Below are 19,417 nucleotides of genomic sequence, written 5' to 3'. Positions count from 1 at the left end.
AGAGAAGAAAAAGAACAACCGCCATCATCAGGACCCCCAAGATCGAGCCGGAGACCGATTCATCTGAGGAGGAGCAGAACGAGCGAGCCGCAACGACGAGAACCTCTCACGACGACTCCAGGAACGAAATGAGCAACGCGCATGCGCAAGACTACGCAGACGGCCCAGGAAGACATGAGTTGCTGAAAGGATCCTGCAGGCTCGTCGCGAGCATTCCCACGCCGTTTTGTAATTTCCAGCATTTACAAGACCACGGACTACCTCCGGTTGTAAGTAATGGACCCAATAATGTCGGAAACTTGCCCAGTGACTTCCCAAAACTGAGAATAGATGGCATTAATTTACAAGAATGGTATCAGCAGCTCCAAGTTGTCTTTATGAAAGAAAACTTATTGTTTTTTATCACTAATCCCCCAAAAAGACCTTGGACTCTAAAGTTAGACTGCTTACACCATAGAGCATTTTTCTTATTAATTTCTAGTGTATCTCCTGCTATGTATCACAGCATTAAGCAAAATCTGACTGTCTCAGAAATTATTCAATGCATGTTCAATTTATTTCACAGTGATAGTGTAGCTACTACCACAAGAATGTCTAAAGATTTCTTTTCTTCTAGAATAAATCCAGGGGTTTCCATAAGTGAACATTTAATATCTTTAAACAAAATAAGAGCTGAACTGCATTTAAGGGGGGAGGTGATTTCAGACCAAACGATGAAAAGTGTTATCATCAATTCACTTGACCCATCATGGGATAATTATATGTCACATTTAGACACAATCAATCTAGGATACTTATCCATAGAAAGTCTATCCAATAAGTTAATAGCTGAAGACAATTCAAGGAGGAGTCGCCCTAACAACCACATAGAACACAAACCATATAAAAAAGTAGCTTTCCAAGAAAGATATAATGAAACATTTAGATGCCACAACTGTGGATCCAGGGAACACAATAGAAGAGATTGCCCCAAAATTTCAAAAGAAAGACATAGGTCAGAACACAGAAACAAATACAACTATAGACAGTCTTCCATTGATAGACATAGATATAGAAGCCCACCAAATTACAAAGAGCATAGAGGGGGCAGAGATAATTCAAAGGATAGAAAATCTGGTTCACTGAATGGACTAAACAAACAAGACAACACTAACATACAGCAAATTGAGAACAATAATTGGCTTATTGATTCTGGAGCAACTAATCACACCACTAATAATAAAAGTATATTATCTTCATTTGTAGAAGATAAATTTGTAATAAAGGTAGCTAACCAAGAAAAGGTTCAAGTATTAGGTAGAGGGAATGTAACCTTACCTGGCCTAGGAAAAATAGAGGGGGTATTACTGATACCTGAAATACCTCATAACATACTAAGTGCCATAAAACTAAGCAGAGATTCTGATATTAATATTGTGTTTTCAAAAGGAAAAGCAACCTTGGAGAAAAATAAAATAGATATAGGTACAGTAATGATTAAGGGAGGCCTACCTTATTTAATGACTAAGGAAAAATGGTTACACAACATTGATTCAAATATGGAAGATTGTATTGAACTAGATAATGGAAACATTAGCAACAGTGACAATGATGAATGTAAAGTAGCTCATGATCACAAGGATGCACATAATGAAAAAAAAACAAAAATAGGTAAACCAATTCATGATGAATGTGCGCATGTTTTACATAGAAAGTTAGGACATGCCAGTTTTCCTGTAGTACAAAAAATGACTGAACACGCAGAAGGTGTTAAAATAAAAAATTGTGAAAACTATTTGGAATGCTCAGTATGTAAATCTACAAAACTAAAAACTAGTCCCAGGCCTAGAAAATCAACAAGGTCAACCAACAAAATTTTTGATTTAGTACACATGGACCTGGTTGGTCCACTAACTCCATCAATCACTTATAAAAAACATTACTTCTTAACCATTGTGGACGATTATAGTCGCTATGGATTTGTTTACACATTAAAACACAAAGATGAGACTTTTCAGAAATTTAAAGAATTTTACAAACGCGTAGAAACACAACACAATATCAAAATAAAACAAATCATGACAGATAGGGGATGTGAATTCATGTCTAAGGAATTCTCCCAATGGCTGAAGGACAAAGGAATGTTACATTACACATCTAGCCCATTTTCCGCATTCCAGAACGGAATTGTAGAGAGGAAGAACTCAACATTACAAACCATGATTAGATGCACATTGGAAGATGCTGGCTTAAGCAAACAATTCTGGTCAGAAGCCCTACAATATTCCAATTACACACAAAATAGAACTTGGTCCAGCATTGTAAATAAGACACCATATGAAGTGATGTATAATAGGAAACCAAAATTAGCACACATGCACATATTTGGAGTCACTGCAGACGTACACATACCTAAACAATTAAGAAGAAAGGGAGAAAATGTGTCTAGAAGACTTAGATTTATGGGATATGAGACAGGTACAAAAGGGTACAGATTCATTGATAATAATAACAAATTTATAGTTTCCAGAACAGCTGTGTTTCATGAACAGGCCAACTGGTCTAAAATACATCTTAATGAAATATTCCCAAGCAACAACACAGATACAAAATCCCAAGAGAAAAGGACTATAGAAAAGCAAAATGACAACAAACATAGAAACAAAACCAAAACATGGACAAACAGTCAACACAAAATAAAGACAGATACATTAACAAAAAAGGAAGCAAGATATTTGCACGATAATAATAGTAAACCTGAAAAAACAATTAGAAACACTAGAAACCAAATGCCAAATAAATACAAAGATTATATAATGCATATGAATGGAGAATTAACGACACCTAATACATATGAAGAAGTATTAAAACTTCCTCCTAAAGAAAAAGAAAAATGGGAATTAGCAATGACAAAAGAGATGGAAAGTTTACAAGGATTAGATGTATTTACACCTGCAATTGTACCAAAGGACAAAACCATTATTGGCACTAGGTGGATATATAAAATTAAAAATTTAGAGGGAGGCAATACTCTATACAAGGCTAGATTAGTTGCACAAGGTTATGCACAGAAATATCCGGAGGACTATACTGACACATACTCCCCCACAGTAAGAACTGAGAGTGTCAAAACAGCTCTAGTTGTAGCATCAGCACTCAATCTCGATGTATTCCAATATGACATACAGACTGCGTATTTACACGCAAAATTAGATAAGGAAATATATGTAAGAGCACCTCACAGTCAATACACAAACAAGAATGAGACTTGGTTATTAAACAAAAGTTTATACGGGTTAAAACAATCTGGTAAACGATGGTATGATTGTTTAGTGAAAGTACTTAAAACTATGGATTTCAATGCTACTACTGCTGATAACTGTTTCTTTGTTAAAAAGGGTGATGATTACATAGAATTTGTATTGATCTATGTGGATGACATTTTGTACATAGGTAAACATAAAGAAAGAAGAGAAACATTTGTAACAAAGTTAAATGAACATTTCTCATTGAAATCTTTAGGCAAAGTAAATAAGTATCTTGGTGTTCAAATTAGTAAAACTAGAAGAGGATTCAAGCTTTCTCAGAGAGATAAGATCATAGAACTCTTGAACAAATGTAATCTAAGCAATGCCAAACCATGTGACACTCCTATGCAGACTGACTTCCTAAGAAATGCAGATGAATCATCCCCTGAATTCAAAGATAACACATTCTATAGATCAATCATAGGTTCCCTTCTTTACATTTCCAATTGGACTAGACCTGATATCGCTTTACCCCTCAATTTATTGTCCAGACATGTCAGCAAACCAACGATGTACCATTGGGAAGCTGTTAAAAGGATATTAAGATACTTAAAGAATACCTTAGATTTTTGTTTGATATTAGAGCCTAATAATGTCAAAGAGCCAAACCTCACATGTTACGCAGATGCAGATTGGGCTGGAGACACTTCATGCAGAAAAAGTACATCTGGTTATTTATTCCTCCTAAACGGTTGTCCAGTTTACTGGTACACTGGCAAACAAGATTTAGTGGCCACTTCAACGACAGAAGCGGAATATGTTTGTTTATCTAAAGCAGCAAATAACCTTGTATGGTTTAATGATTTAATTTCTGATGTTTGGAAAAAACCTGCCTTACCTTTTGTCATGCATGAAGATAATAAAGCGGCTATCGAAATATCTAGATCTGACGCCATTGGACAGAGGTCCAGACATATAGACATAAAATTTAAACATGTGAGACAATTATCTCAGGATGGATTTATTAAAGCGGTGCATTGTGAGACATCAGAACAATTAGCTGACATATTGACAAAGCCTTTGCCATCTAAGCAACATAAATATTTGACTTCCAAGTTATATGTTTTGTATTGTTCTGAATCTGAATGTAATTGGTGCAGCATATCGAATCGGCATTTAGAGGGGGATTTGTCACATGTAAATGCCTTATTCTCTAATATGTAAATAGTATATGAACGGGATATCAGGGGTTAATTTGTTCTTCACTTCTTAATGTATTCATACTTTACCACTCCCATACCTAGCTCCACCCATTGTATATATAAGGAGCTGCACGCACCCATTCCTTGCTTCTATCTGTGAATATTCAGTGAATATAGAATGCCTTATGTAAATAAAGAGAGATATATTTGAACTCTTAACTCTTACATAATTTATTGAGTCTGATCCTGAAAATATTGCAACAATATAGATATAGATATAGTTACAGTATAGATAGATATAGATATATATGCAACCTAGAGCTGATACTGGGCAGAAAGATGCATTCTCTCAAAGGGTTTTTCCCCCCTCTGATTCAAATTGATGAGAGAGGAATTGTTTTAGAAATTTGTTTCAAAGCAGAAAGGAATTCAGGAAAATTCTCTCAGGTGAAATGTGATGGTTTTCTCCCACCCTCTCTCTTTCTCTCTCCCACTCCCTCTCCTTCTCCCTCTTCCCCTTCCTCTTCCTCTTCCTCTCCCTGTTGTGGTCTGCCAGCAGCTTGAGGAGCTGGCAGTGGAGTCAGATAATGAGGAGGCTGGGAAGGAACATGGGCCAGTCCTGGAGTCTGGGGAAGGGCTGACGAGGGCTCTGCATCGGAGGCAGAGATGGGCCAGGGACATCTGGGAGTTATGCGCGGACTCTGGAGCTGCCAGAGTCGGACAGCAGAGAGGCAGAGGAACAGGAGGAGCCTCTTCCTAGTGCACGCATGCACAGAGCTGCCAGAAGGCAAGAGCAGGTAAAGTGAAAGGGATGTCTCAGGAGTAAGGCCAGGAGATGATTGGCCCCTCCCATAAGGCTTAAAAGAGAAACGAAGGCATTTGGGCCTTTTGCAGGAAAGCAACGTTGCTAACTCTGTTTCTAATCGGCATCTCTTGTTTGTTTCTGAACTTCGTGGGGCTTTGCCAAGTAAGGCCTTTGGCAGGGTGTCAAAGAAGATAAAGGTTGGTGATTATCCCGAAGGACTTCTTCCGAAGGACTTGTTTTGCAACTAATTGGGACTCAGCTGGGAATGAACGTAATTCTCAGCTGTTATAATAAAATAGGTTTGTTTGGGACTAATTGTGTATTGTAATGACTCAGTAAGCCTAGGTCACAATACTCCCTCTCTCTGCTTTATGTGCAAATATCTGGCTTTTCATTGTCCAGACATTTTTCCAGAGGTCTGCAAAGTCCCTACAATACAATACAATACAATACAATACAATACAATACAATACAATACAATACAATACAATACAATACAATACAATACAATACAATACAATACAATACAATACAATACAACACAACACAACACAACACAACACAATACACCACTACACTACACTACACTACACTACACTACACTACACTACACTACACTACACTACACTACACTATACTATACTATACTATACTATACATATGTGCTAGTCGTTCCTGACTCTAGGGGGCGGTGCTCATCTCCATTTCAAAGCCGAAGAGCCAGCGCTGTCCAAAGACGTCTCCATGGTCATGTGGCTGGCATGACTAAACGCTGACGGTCTTTGTTTTTCTACTTGCATTTTTTACGTGCTTTCGAACTGCTAGGTTGGCAGAAGCTGGGACAAGTCACAGGAGCTCACCCCGTTATGCGGCACTAGGGATTTGAACCGCTGAACTGCCGACCTTTCGATTGACAAGCTCAGCATCTTAGCCACTGAGCCACCACGCCCCTGTTATACTATACTATACTATACTATACTATACTATACTATACTATACTATACTATACTATACTATACTATACTAATTATATTAAAATGTGAAATGCATGATGGCTGAGGAATTCTGGGAGTTGAAGTCCACATATCTTAAAGTTTCCAAAGTTGGGAAATGCTGTCCTAGAGGAAAGGCTGGATGTTATCAAGGGATGTAATAAAACATCCATAAGAAAAATGTTATACATGGCAGACACAAGACCTTAATAGTCTATTTCTGATCTTTGTATATAGATAGTTCTTGACTCATAACCTTATATCCTTATAAGGGTCATTTAGTGACTATTCAAACTTACAATGGATCCTGAAAAAGGTGCTTACAACCTGGGTTCAAACATTTGATGTCTCTCCCCCACACCCCACCCTCATGGTGATGTGACTGCATTTGGAGACCTTGGCAACCAGGCCATATTTACAGCCTTTTGCAGCATTCCTCAGTCATGTTACCACAATTTATGTTTTTGCTGGAAACCAACATTTTACTTCTACTTTCTTGCAAAAAAAATGCCCATAGTGAACAATGGATTCTTTTAACAATGGGAGCATTGCATTCATTTAATGACCGTTGTGTTCAGTGAATGACAGGCATGTTTACTTGATGAACACAACAAAACAGGCTGTAAAATCAGGCATAGTTGCGCGAGCCACTTAATGACCATTTTGCAAGTTCAATTATGATCCTAAGTCAAGAACTACCCGTAGTCTTCATTACTCTAAAACAAGGGTCAGCAACCTGCAGCTCCGGAGCTGCATGTGGCTCTTTCGTCCCCTTGCTGTGGCTCCCTGTTGGCTGAACCACCACTGGCTGGCCCCACCCCTCACCCTCCCAGTCACTCCTCGCCTGGCCTGAGAAGGTAAGGGTGACAGCAGGGGATGGAGACTTGCTCCATATTCCAGAGCAGGAGCAAAGCACCCCTGTACTTGCTGATTATATATAGTCAGATGCCACTGACTCTTTTTTTTCACATATATATATGTATGTATGTATGTATGTATGTATGTATGTATGTATGTATATATATATATGACAGACAGACAGACAGACAGACAGACAGACAGAGAGACAGACCTGTTTCTTACAGAAAAGAAAGCACCGGGAGCCATAGAACCTGGGAAGGCATGGCTGGGGGTGTGTCATGTGACTGGGTGGGAGTCAGTGACATTGAGTTGGCCATGCCCACCTAGGTTCTGTGTCTCCCGGTGTTTTCTTTTCTGTGGGAAACTGGTCCAAATGGCTCTTTGAGTATTTAAGGTTGCAGAGCCCTGCTCTAACACAAGAGAGAATAGTAATGAATGTGAAAAAAGCTTCTGGCATGGTCTGTGTGTCCACACTGACAAATGAAGCACAGATGCACCAAAACTAGTTGTATGGAAGAAAATGAAAGGACGAGTGAAGGAAGTGAAGGTCAGAATCAGGGAGAGGACAGTGCCAAATTCTCTTGCCTTTGGCATTTTCAAGCAAGTTGAAAATTTGGCAGCTCTGAATCTGGAACTGACGGATAAGAAAACTTTCCTTCTCTTTTCTGTCCCTCTGCAGAGCAATGCTTCAGCGTGAGCTCATAAAATTTTCCTCCCTCAATCAAATATTACCACTAATAGACTTCTGATCAGAGGAAATTGAAGAGTACAGTTATGTCCTGGGAAATTTTGAGGCTGAGAAAGCCAATGCAGTGAAGTTTAATACCCCCAAAGAGACACATATCTCTTTAGCTGTGAACTAAGTGCATTCAACAACTGATGAATACAGTAGCTCTTGTTAAAAGATTTAAGAAGTTTCTCATACAGGCTGGTACGAGAAGAAGCATCACTTGATTTTAAAAGGCAAAGGGTAAGGGTATTTTTAACACAGGAAGATGCTATTTCCACATATTCAGGGACAGAATTATTACTGCTTAACCTATTTTCCCAAGGTTGGGAAAATAATAGTCCATGTCTGAATTGGTTAGCCTTCTGATTCTTGACTTACAAAGGAAAAATCAGAATCTATCATCTTAGATACAATGTCCAGGCCACTGTAACTATAAATATACGATGCGTCCTGATAGAAGAGATCAAATGAACTTAAGTCTTCTAATTTGTACAGTTTATATTTAGAACTTTCTTTAAAAGTACTAACCAGGTCTTCAAAAGCTATTTTTAACATAGGAAGACACTATTTCCACATATTCAGGGGAGGAATTATTGCTTCTTAACCTATTTTCCCAAGGTTAGGAAAATAATGGTCTATGTCTGAATTGGTTAGCCTTCTGATTCTTGATTTACAATTGGAAACCAGAATCTGGATGTATCATCCAGGCTGCTGTAACTTTATACATGTAAAACAAGTCCTGATGAAATAGATCAAAAGACCAGCTTAGTCTTCTGTTTTCCAGAGTTTATACTTTCTGAAAAATATTAACCTGGTCTTCAAAAATCCACCTATGTGATTTCTTTAGCATTCCTTCTTTCTTGGTAACATGAGACTTTAAAATGTGATAGGATCAAGAGTCCAAGGAAAGCCTGCTTTTTATCAATTCTCTGTGTAGATGGATTGAAAGATTAAATAATGAAAGTGCCTAATCCATCAAAGCCAATCCTGCCCTGTCCCTCATTGGCTTTTTTCTTAAAAAAAAAAAAGTCCATACAACACAATGTATGTTGTGGAAAGCTGTAATGAAAAATCAGGATAAATAATACATAAAGCACATATATTACAGTTTAGTTGCTATAAGATAAATACAGGGGTGAAATCCAGCAGGTTCTGACAGGTTCTGGACAACCGGTAGCAGAAATTTTGAGCAGTTCGGAGAACCGGCAAATACCACCTCTGTCTGGCCCCGGAGTGGGGTGGGAATGGAGATTTTGCAATATCCTTCCCCCAGGAGTGGGGAGGGAATGGGGATTTTGCAATATCCTTCCCCCAGGAGTGGGGAGGGAATGGGGATTTTGCGGTATCCTTCCCCTGGACTGGGGTGGGAATGGATATTTTGCAATATCCTTCCCCCAGGAGTGGGGAGGGAATGGGGATTTTGCAGTATCCTTCCCCCAGGAGTGGGGAGGGAATGGGGATTTTGCAGTATCCTTCCCCTGGAGTGGGGAGGGAATGGGGATTTTGCAGTATCCTTCCGCTGGAGTGGGGAGGGAATGGGGATTTTGCAGTATCCTTCCCCTGCCACGCCTACCAAGCCACACCATGTCCACCAAACCACACCCACAGAACTGGTAGTAAAAAAAATTGGTTTTCACCACTGGATAAATAGCCCATTTCAGTAACTTGGTCAGGAAAAAAAGGAATTAGGTAATCCTGCCTTCCAATTTCAATAGGGAAGAGAGCCCTTGCTTTGACAGCATGCAAAGAACAATTTCTCCTATCTCTTTTTATATTTATGAATCATCTTTCCTTTCTTCCTCTTTAGAGAGTGAAAGGACTCTCAGTTTCATTCTTTTCTTCTTTAGGCTGTTCCCCCACACCCCAATCTATCTTTTTTCCTCTTCTTTTCAGATTTAGTACTTTATCTGGTTGGTTAAGAGTCCTGGTGGCACAGTGATTAAAGTGCAGTATTGCAGGAAAAACTTTGCCCACAGCCTAGAGGGCTCAATAGTAACTGTGAGAGGGATAGAATAGAAGAAGAATTGAATTTTTTATTGGCCAAGTGTGATTGAACACACAAGGAATTTGTCTTGGTGCATACGCTCTCAGTGTACATAAAAGAAAAGATACGTTCATCAAGAATCATAAGGTACAACACTTAATGATAGTCATAGGGTACAAGTAAACAATCAGGAAACAGTATCGATATAAATTGTAAGGATACAAGCAACAAAATTACAGTCATACAGTCATAAGTGGAAGGAGATGGGTGGTGGGAACAATGAGAAGATTAATAGTAGTGCAGACTTAGTAACTAGTTTGACAGTGTTGAGGGAATTATTTGTTTAGCAGAGTGATGGCATTCGGGAAAAAAGCTGTCCTTGTGTCTAGTTGTTCTGGTGTGCAGTGCTCTATAGCATTGTTTTGAGGGTAGGAGTTGAAACAATTTATGTCCAGGATGTGAGGGGTCTGTAGATATTTTCCCAGCCCTCTTTTTGACTTGTGCAGTATACAGGTCCTCAATGGAAGGCAGATTGGTAGCCATTGTTTTTTCTGCAGTTCTAATTATCCTCTGAAGTCTATGTCTTTCTTGTTGGGTTGCAGAGCCAAACCAGACAGTTATAGAGGTGCAGATGACAGACTCAATAATTCCTCTGTAGAACTGGATCAGCAGCTCCTTGAGCAGTTTGAGCTTTCTGAGTTGGTGCAGAAAGAACATTCTTTGTTGTGCTTTTTTGATGACGTTTTTGATGTTAGCTGTCCATTTTAGATCTTGCGATATGGTACAACCTAGAAATTTGAAGATCTCTACTGTTGATACTGTGTTGTCTAGTATTGTGAGAGGTGGAAGTATGGAAGGGTTTCTCCTAAAGTCTACCACCATTTCTACGGTTTTGAGAGTGTTCAGTTCCAGATTGTTCCGTCACACCACGAGGCTAGTTGTTCAACTAATTGAACAACGAGGCTAGTTGTCTATATGTGGATTCATCATTGTCTCAAATGAGACTGATCATTATTGTGTCATCTGCGAACTTCAGTAGTTTAACAGATCTTGGAGTCCTAGTGGACAATCAGTTAAATATAAGCCAGCAGTGTGCTGCAGCTGCCAAAAAAGCCAACACTGTTCTAGACTGTATTAACATAGGGACAGAATCAAGATCACGTAAAGTGTTAATAGCACTCTATAGAGCTTTGGTAAGGCCACACTTGGAATACTGCATCCAATTTTGGTCACCACAATATTAAAAAGATGCTGAGACTCTAGAAAGGGTGCAGAGAAGAGCAACAAAGTTGATTAGGGGACTGGAGGCTAAAACATATAAAGAATGGTTGCTGGAATTGAGTATGTCTAGTTTAATGAAAAGAAGGACTAGGGGTGACATGATAGCAATGTTGCAATATCTAAGGGATTGTCATAAAGAAGAAAGGGTCAATCTATTCTCCGAAGCACCTGAAGGCAGGACAAGAAGCCATGGATGGAAACTAATCAAGGAAATAACCAACCTAGAACTAAGAGAAATTACCTGACAATTTGAACAATTAATCAGTGGAATAACTTGCCTCCAGAAGTCATGGGTGCACCATCACTGGAAGTTTTCAAGAAAAGTTGAAAACTTTCATTTATCTGAAGTGATATAAAGTTTCCTTCCTGAGCAGCGAATTTGACTAGAAGACCTCCAAGATTCCTTCCAACTCTGTCAATCTATTATTATGTTGACTCAGCCTTTCATCTTTCTGAGATCGGTAAAATGAGGACCAAGATTGTTGGGGGCAATATGGAAATAATGCTAATATTATAAACCATCCAGAGTGCCCTAAAGGGCTATAGGCTGGTATATAAGCCTAAATGCTATTGCTATTGGTTGTCTTACACATAGGACCTCTGTACTCATGCTTAATTGGTTCCGAGAAGTATGATGAGTACTAAAACGGATGAATAGCAAACAAACCATGTGATCTTTTGTTTCGGCCATGAAGGACTTCCTATTTGTCCCTTTTCCTATGTCACCAACCTTCCCAGCATGGCTGATTTCTTATCTGCCCTGCTTCCTTTTGCAATGACCTTCCCAGCATGGCCGACTTACTATCCACACTCTGTGGCTGTCCTCCATTTTCTTTTGCAGCATCCTCAATACCAAACAAAGATGAGTGCTGGGACAACAGTTTTGCATCAAAATGTATTGAGTACCAAATGTGACAAGTTTTTGAATCCGTCGAATACCAAGGTGCAGGGGTGGGCTGCTGGGGGGTTTGCAGGGGTTTGGGAGAACCTCTAGCTAAGATTCTGTGTAGTTTGGAGAACCCCCAAATCCCACTCTTTGATGGCCCTGCCCAATACACCCTGCCCCTCCCAGTAGTCCCCATGCGGCCCATTTTGGATGTAGGTTAGTGCAGGGCGCGCGCAGAAGCTCAGGGAGGGCAAAAAACGGGCCTACCGGAAGTTTGGGAAGGCTGGAAACAGGCCTGTTTCCGGCCTCCAGAGGGCCTCCGGAGCCTGGGGAAGCCATTTTCGCCCTCCCAGAGGCTTGAGGAAAGCTTTTGGAGCCTGGGGAGGGCAAAAACGCCCCCTCAGCCATGATGCAGGAGGCTGACTAGGCCACACCCACCATGGCCATGCCCACCCAGCAACAGGGCAGAGGACCCTTTGCTAAAATTGTTGAAGCCCACCCCTGCCAAGGTGCCACTGTACTTCTCTTCCCAGTGAGTTTCTCTTGTGCACCCACAATATGTTACTTTTATACCCTCCCTGATTTGTAAGTTTCATTTCTGCATCTTTCTTCCTTGGAGAAAGAGACCCTCTGATATGTCTGAATTAACCACTTTCTCTTTTTTTTTTTTTGCTCCCCCCAACAATTTATCTCTCCTTTAATCTCTACTATTCCCCCCAGGCTTAGCTTTTCATGATTTGTATTACTTGCAAACTCTAACCACTTGCATTCTCCTGGTAAAAAGCATCCCTCCACAAACATGTGGACTGAATTCACTGCCAAATCTATCAGATGCTTCCCTCAGCCCCCCCCCCCCAACTGCTTAAAATGCCCTTGTCAAAAAACATACTATAGTGGAATATAATATGGATGGTGGGTGGGAGGGAGGGAGGGAGGGAGGGAGGGGCTCTTTCTTGGAGGGCAAGGAGACTGTCACAAGTAAATGCCTTATTCTCCATTATGTAAATAGTACATGGACAGTGTGTGTCAGGGGTTAACTTATTCTTTACTTCTTAATGTATTCATACTTTACCACTCCCATACTTAGCTCCACCCATTGTATATATAAGGAGCTGCATACCTCCATTCTGTGCTTCTATCTGTGAATATTCAGTGAATATAGAATGCCTTATGTAAATAAACAAAGATATATTTGAATATCTGATTCTCAAATTATTTATTGAGTCTGATCCTGAAAATATTGTAACAATCTGGTAGCAGAGGATGGTTGAATAGACTCAATAAAAACTTAAACATGTCTAAAAGAGATAGGCCCAACACCAGGGCATACAGCAAAGAAATGGAAGCGGATCAAGAAATAATAGATGAGTCCACGAATGCAATTTCGAGAGAATCTGAAGAATACACCACAGAAGACGAAGAAATAATAAATGAAGATGATGACCAAGAAGAAAACGAAATAGAAAACAACGAACTCAGGTCAGAGATACTAAAACTTTTAAAAAGCCAAAAGAGCGATGAAAGTCTTGTCGCGAACCTCCAAGATATACTAAAAAACAACGGAGCAGCGAGAGAGAAGCACATCGCTACTAAAAAATCAAAAGACTCAAAAATAGTAAGTGATATGCTTACAGATAAAAATGCAGAGAAGAAGAAAACCAACAATCCCGCGCAAAATTTCGAATGGCAGCCATCTTGGTTCCAACAGACACCTAAGATGAGCGAAGCAGAGCCAATCAGAATGCAGGATTCAAAATGTCTGGCGCGAAAAGCCTTACTCGACATAAAAAACGAAAGAGAAAAAACATATACATCAGAAGAATCAGAAACAGAGAACGAAGAAGATCCAGTAGACATGCAAGTAAAGTCAGCAATGAAAACGCTTTTTGCTGCATTTGGACCGAAACTGAAGATTGCTAAAAAATCAACAAAAAAGCAAGCAAGCGAACCAACGCATCAAAATCTACCCGCTTCTATCCATACGGCGAGAGAATCGACACCTGAGCCCAGAGAGCCCTGCGGATGCCACCCCACGCCGCAGAATAACCCAAGGACCAGCGCCTTCAGCAAGAGAGGACGAGCGCCCGCTATCACCAGGACTCCCAAGATCGAGCCGGAGACTGATTCATCGGAAGGAGAACAAAGCGAGGGAGCTGCAGCAGCGAGAACCTCTCTCGATGACTCCAAGAACGAAATGAACAACACGCATGCGCAGGACTACGCAGACAACCCAGGAAGACATGGAATGGGGAGAGAATCATGCAGACTTGTAGCGAGCATCCCCACACCGTTTTGCAACTTTAAACATCTACAAGACCACGGACTACTCCCGGTTGTAAGTAATGGACCCAACAACGTTGGGAATTTACCCAGTGACTTCCCAAAGCTGAGAATAGATGGCATTAATTTGCAAGAATGGTATCAGCAGCTCCAGGTTGTCTTTATGAAAGAAAACTTACTGTTTTTTATTACTAACCCCCCAAAAAGACCTTGGACTCTAAAGTTAGATTGCCTACACCACAGAGCATTTTTCTTATTAATTTCTAGTGTGTCTCCTGCCATGTATCACAGTATTAAGCAAAATCTGACTGTCTCAGAAATTATTCAATGCATGTTTAATTTGTTTCACAGTGAAAGCGTAGCCACTACCACAAGAATGTCTAAAGATTTCTTCTCTTCTAGGATAAAGCCAGGGGTTACCATAAGTGAACATTTAATATCTTTAAACAAGATTAGAGCAGAGCTGCACTTAAGGGGGGAGGTGATTTCAGATCAAACGATGAAAAGTGTTATCATCAATTCACTTGACCCATCATGGGATAAATATATTTCACACTTAGACACAATCAATCTAGGATACTTATCCATAGAAAGTCTATCCAATAAGTTAATAGCTGAAGACAATTCAAGGAGAAGTCGTTATAACAATCACATAGAGCACAAACAATACAAAAAGGTAGCATTTCAAGAAAGATATCATGAAACATTTAGATGCCACAATTGTGGGTCCAAAGAGCATAATAGGAGGGATTGTCCTAAAATTCTAAGAGAAAGACATAGATCAGAATATAGAAATAGGTACAACAACAGACAGTCTTCTATTGATAGACATAGGTATAGAAGTCCACCCAACTATAGAGAACATAGAGGGGGCAGAGATAATTCAAAGGATAGAAAATTTGGTTCACTGAATGGGCTAAATAAACATGACAACATTAACATACAACAACCAGAGAACAATAATTGGCTTATTGATTCTGGAGCATCTAATCACACTACAAATAATAAAAACATATTATCTTCATTTGTAGAAGATAAATTTGTAATCAAAGTAGCTAATCAAGAAAAGGTTCAAGTGATAGGTAGAGGGAATGTAACCTTACCTGGCCTAGGAAAAATAGAGGGGGTATTACTAATACCTGAAATTCCTCATAACATACTTAGTGCCATAAAACTAAGCAGAGACTCTGACATTAACATTGTGTTCTCGAAAGGAAAAGCAGCATTAGAGAGAAACAAAATAAATATAGGTACAGTAATAATCAAAGGAGGTCTACCTTACTTAATGACAAAGGAGGAATAGTTACACAACATTGATTCAAGTATGGAAAATGACAATGAGATAGATAATGGAGACAATAGTAACAGTGACAATGAGGAACATGAAATAACCCATAATCACAAAGATACACACAATAAAGAAAAACCTAAGATAGGTAAACCAATTCATGATGAATGTGCTCATGTCTTACATAGGAAATTAGGACATGCCAGTTTTCCTGTAGTACAAAAGATGACTGAACATGCAGAAGGTGTTAAAATAAAAAATTGTGAAAACTATTTGGAATGCTCAGTATGTAAATCTACAAAGCTCAAAACTAGTCCCAGACCTAGAAAATCAACGAGATCAACCAACAAAATTTTTGATTTGGTACATATGGATCTAGTTGGTCCTCTAACACCATCAATTACTTATAAAAAACGCTATTTTCTGACCATTGTGGATGATTATAGTCGTTATGGATTTGTTTACACATTAAAACATAAAGATGAAACTTTTCAGAAATTTAAAGAATTTTACAAACGCATAGAGACACAACACAACATTAAAATAAAACAAATCATGACAGATAGGGGATGTGAATTCATGTCTAAAGAATTCTCCCAATGGCTAAAAGATAAAGGAATGTTACATTACACATCTAGCCCTTTTTCTGCATTCCAGAACGGAGTGGTAGAGAGAAAGAACTCAACATTACAAACCATGATTAGATGCACATTAGAAGATGCTGGCTTAAGTAAACAATTCTGGTCAGAAGCCCTACAATATTCTAATTACACACAAAATAGAACTTGGTCCAGCATTGTAAATAAGACACCATATGAAGTAATGTATAATAGGAAACCAAAATTAGCACACATGCACATATTTGGAGTCACTGCAGACGTACACATACCTAAACAATTAAGGCGCAAAGGTGAGAATGTACCCAGAAGACTTAGGTTCATGGGATACGAGACAGGTACAAAAGGGTACAGATTTATCGATAATAACAATAAATTTATAGTTTCCAGAACAGCTGTGTTCCATGAACAGGCCAACTGGTCTAAAATACATCTTAATGAAATATTCCCAAACACCAACCCAGACACCAAACCTCAAGAAAAAAGGATTAGAGAAGAACACAGTAACAACATACATAAAAATAAAATTAAAACATGGACAAACAGTCAATATAAAATAAAAACAGATTCATTAACTAAAAAAGAAGCAAGGTATTTACATGACAATGATAGTAAACCAGAAAAAGCAATCAGAAGTAGCAGAAATCAAATGCCAAACAAATATAAAGATTATGTAATGTATATGGATGGAGAATCATCAATACCTAACACATATGAGGAAGTGTTAAAACTTCCTCCTGAAGAAAAGAAAAAATGGGAAGCAGCCATGACTAAAGAGATGGATAGTTTACGAGCGCTAAATGTGTTCACACCTACAGTTGCACCAAAGGACAAAACCATCATTGGCACTAGATGGATATATAAAATTAAAAATTTAGAGGGAGGCAATACTCTGTACAAAGCTAGATTAGTTGCACAAGGTTATGCACAGAAATATCCCGAGGATTATACAGACACATACTCCCCCACAGTGAGAACAGAGAGTGTCAAAACAGCTCTGGTTATAGCATCAGCACTCAACCTCGATGTGTTTCAATACGACATACAGACTGCGTATCTACACGCAAAATTGGATAAGGAAATATATGTAAGAGCACCTCACAGTCAATACACAAACAAAAATGAGACTTGGTTATTAAATAAAAGTTTATACGGGTTAAAACAATCTGGTAAACAATGGTATGATTGTTTGGTAAAAGTTCTTAAAACCATGAACTTCAATGCCACTACTGCTGACAATTGCTTCTTTGTTAAAAAAGAGAATGATTCCCTAGAATTTGTATTGATCTATGTGGATGACATTTTGTACATAGGTAAACATAAAGAAAGGAAAGAGGCATTTGTAGCAAAACTGAATGAACATTTTTCACTGAAATCTTTGGGTAAGGTAAATAAGTATCTTGGTGTTCAAATAAGCAAAACCAGAAGGGGATTTAAACTTTCTCAAAGAGACAAAATTATAGAGCTCTTGAATAAATGTAATTTAAGTAACGCTAAGCCCTGTGACACTCCCATGCAAACTGATTTTTTGAAAAATACAGAAGAATCATCTCCTGAATTTAAAGATAATACATTTTACAGGTCAGTCATAGGTTCACTTCTTTATATCTCTAATTGGACTAGACCTGATATTGCTTTACCTCTCAACTTATTGTCCAGACATGTCAGCAAACCATCACTATACCATTGGAAAGCTGTCAAAAGAATATTAAGATATTTAAAGAATAGTTTAGATTTCTGTTTATTGTTGGAACCTAATAATGTCAAGGAGCCCATCCTCACATGTTACGCCGATGCGGATTGGGCTGGAGATACCTCATGTAGAAAAAGCACATCTGGCTACATATTCTTTCTTAACGGTTGTCCAGTTTACTGGTATACTGGCAAACAAGATTTAGTAGCCACCTCGACAACAGAGGCAGAATATGTTTGTCTATCTAAGGCAGCAAATAATCTTGTATGGTTCAATGATTTACTTTCAGACATTTGGAAAAAACCCATTTTGCCTTTTATTATGTATGAAGATAACAAAGCTGCTATCGAAATATCTAGATCTGATGCCATTGGACAAAGGTCCAGACATATAGATATAAAATTTAAACATGTGAGACAGTTATCTCAGGATGGATTTATCAAAGCAGTTCATTGCGAAACATCAGAGCAAATAGCTGACATATTAACAAAGCCTTTGCTGTCTAAGCAACATAAATACTTGACTTCTAAGTTACATGTCTTATATTGTTCTGAATCTGAATGTAATTGTTATAATGTATCGAATCGGCATTTAGAGGGGGATTTGTCACAAGTAAATGCCTTATTCTCCATTATGTAAATAGTACATGGACAGTGTGTGTCAGGGGTTAACTTATTCTTTACTTCTTAATGTATTCATACTTTACCACTCCCATACTTAGCTCCACCCATTGTATATATAAGGAGCTGCATACCTCCATTCTGTGCTTCTATCTGTGAATATTCAGTGAATATAGAATGCCTTATGTAAATAAAGAGAGATATATTTGAATATCTGATTCTCAAATTATTTATTGAGTCTGATCCTGAAAATATCGTAACAGAGACAATGGAGTTTGGAATGTCTGATTGGCAGGAAGAGAACAAGGTTGGACCCTCCCTAGCAATTCTTGGATTGTATCTACAGTTATGCAGATAATCAATATAGGCTGATAGGATTCTGTCTATCGGCAAACAACGATAAGGAAACTACTCAGCGGTAATTCCATGTGTTGTTCTTGGTTCATTGGATTTGACACAGCAGCCTGAGTTGACCCTGAGCAATGACAAAGAGAGGACTCAGTCAGGAACTTATGGCCCAGTAATCCAAATTGTTTCTATTTATCTCAAAGTATGCTGACTTAGTAGGAAGGAATCAATAACAAGAAGGTCACTCAGAAGGGTTTATCTAAACCGTTCCAACTGTCTTGCTGTAATTTACACCATGTCTGCCCTTTTTTCCCCTTTGAGTTGTTCTTTCATTGTAGGAGGCCAAAGGTATATAAGCTCTGATTCTACTTTTGTTCAGGGCTGCTCAGCAAAGAAGCTGGGAGTACTGTGTATTTTGTTGTACTTTGCTGAGAGCCCAGTATGTTATGAAATTATGTTGTATCCTCAAAGTGCTTTGGTTGCTGAAGGTGAGCCAGATTTTGGCCATAACAGCATCTCATAGCTTAACCTTCTCACAACACCTTCCAGAAGAGGGCTTAAATAAATTTCACTGGTTATCAAATGTCAGGCATATCCTAGCTA

Source organism: Pituophis catenifer, unplaced genomic scaffold, assembly GCF_029215685.1.
Source record: "Pituophis catenifer annectens isolate HBS135680 unplaced genomic scaffold, rPitCat1.0.hap2 SCAF_9, whole genome shotgun sequence".
NCBI lineage: Eukaryota > Metazoa > Chordata > Lepidosauria > Squamata > Colubridae > Pituophis > Pituophis catenifer.
Note: the sequence above shows the minus strand (reverse complement) of the source record.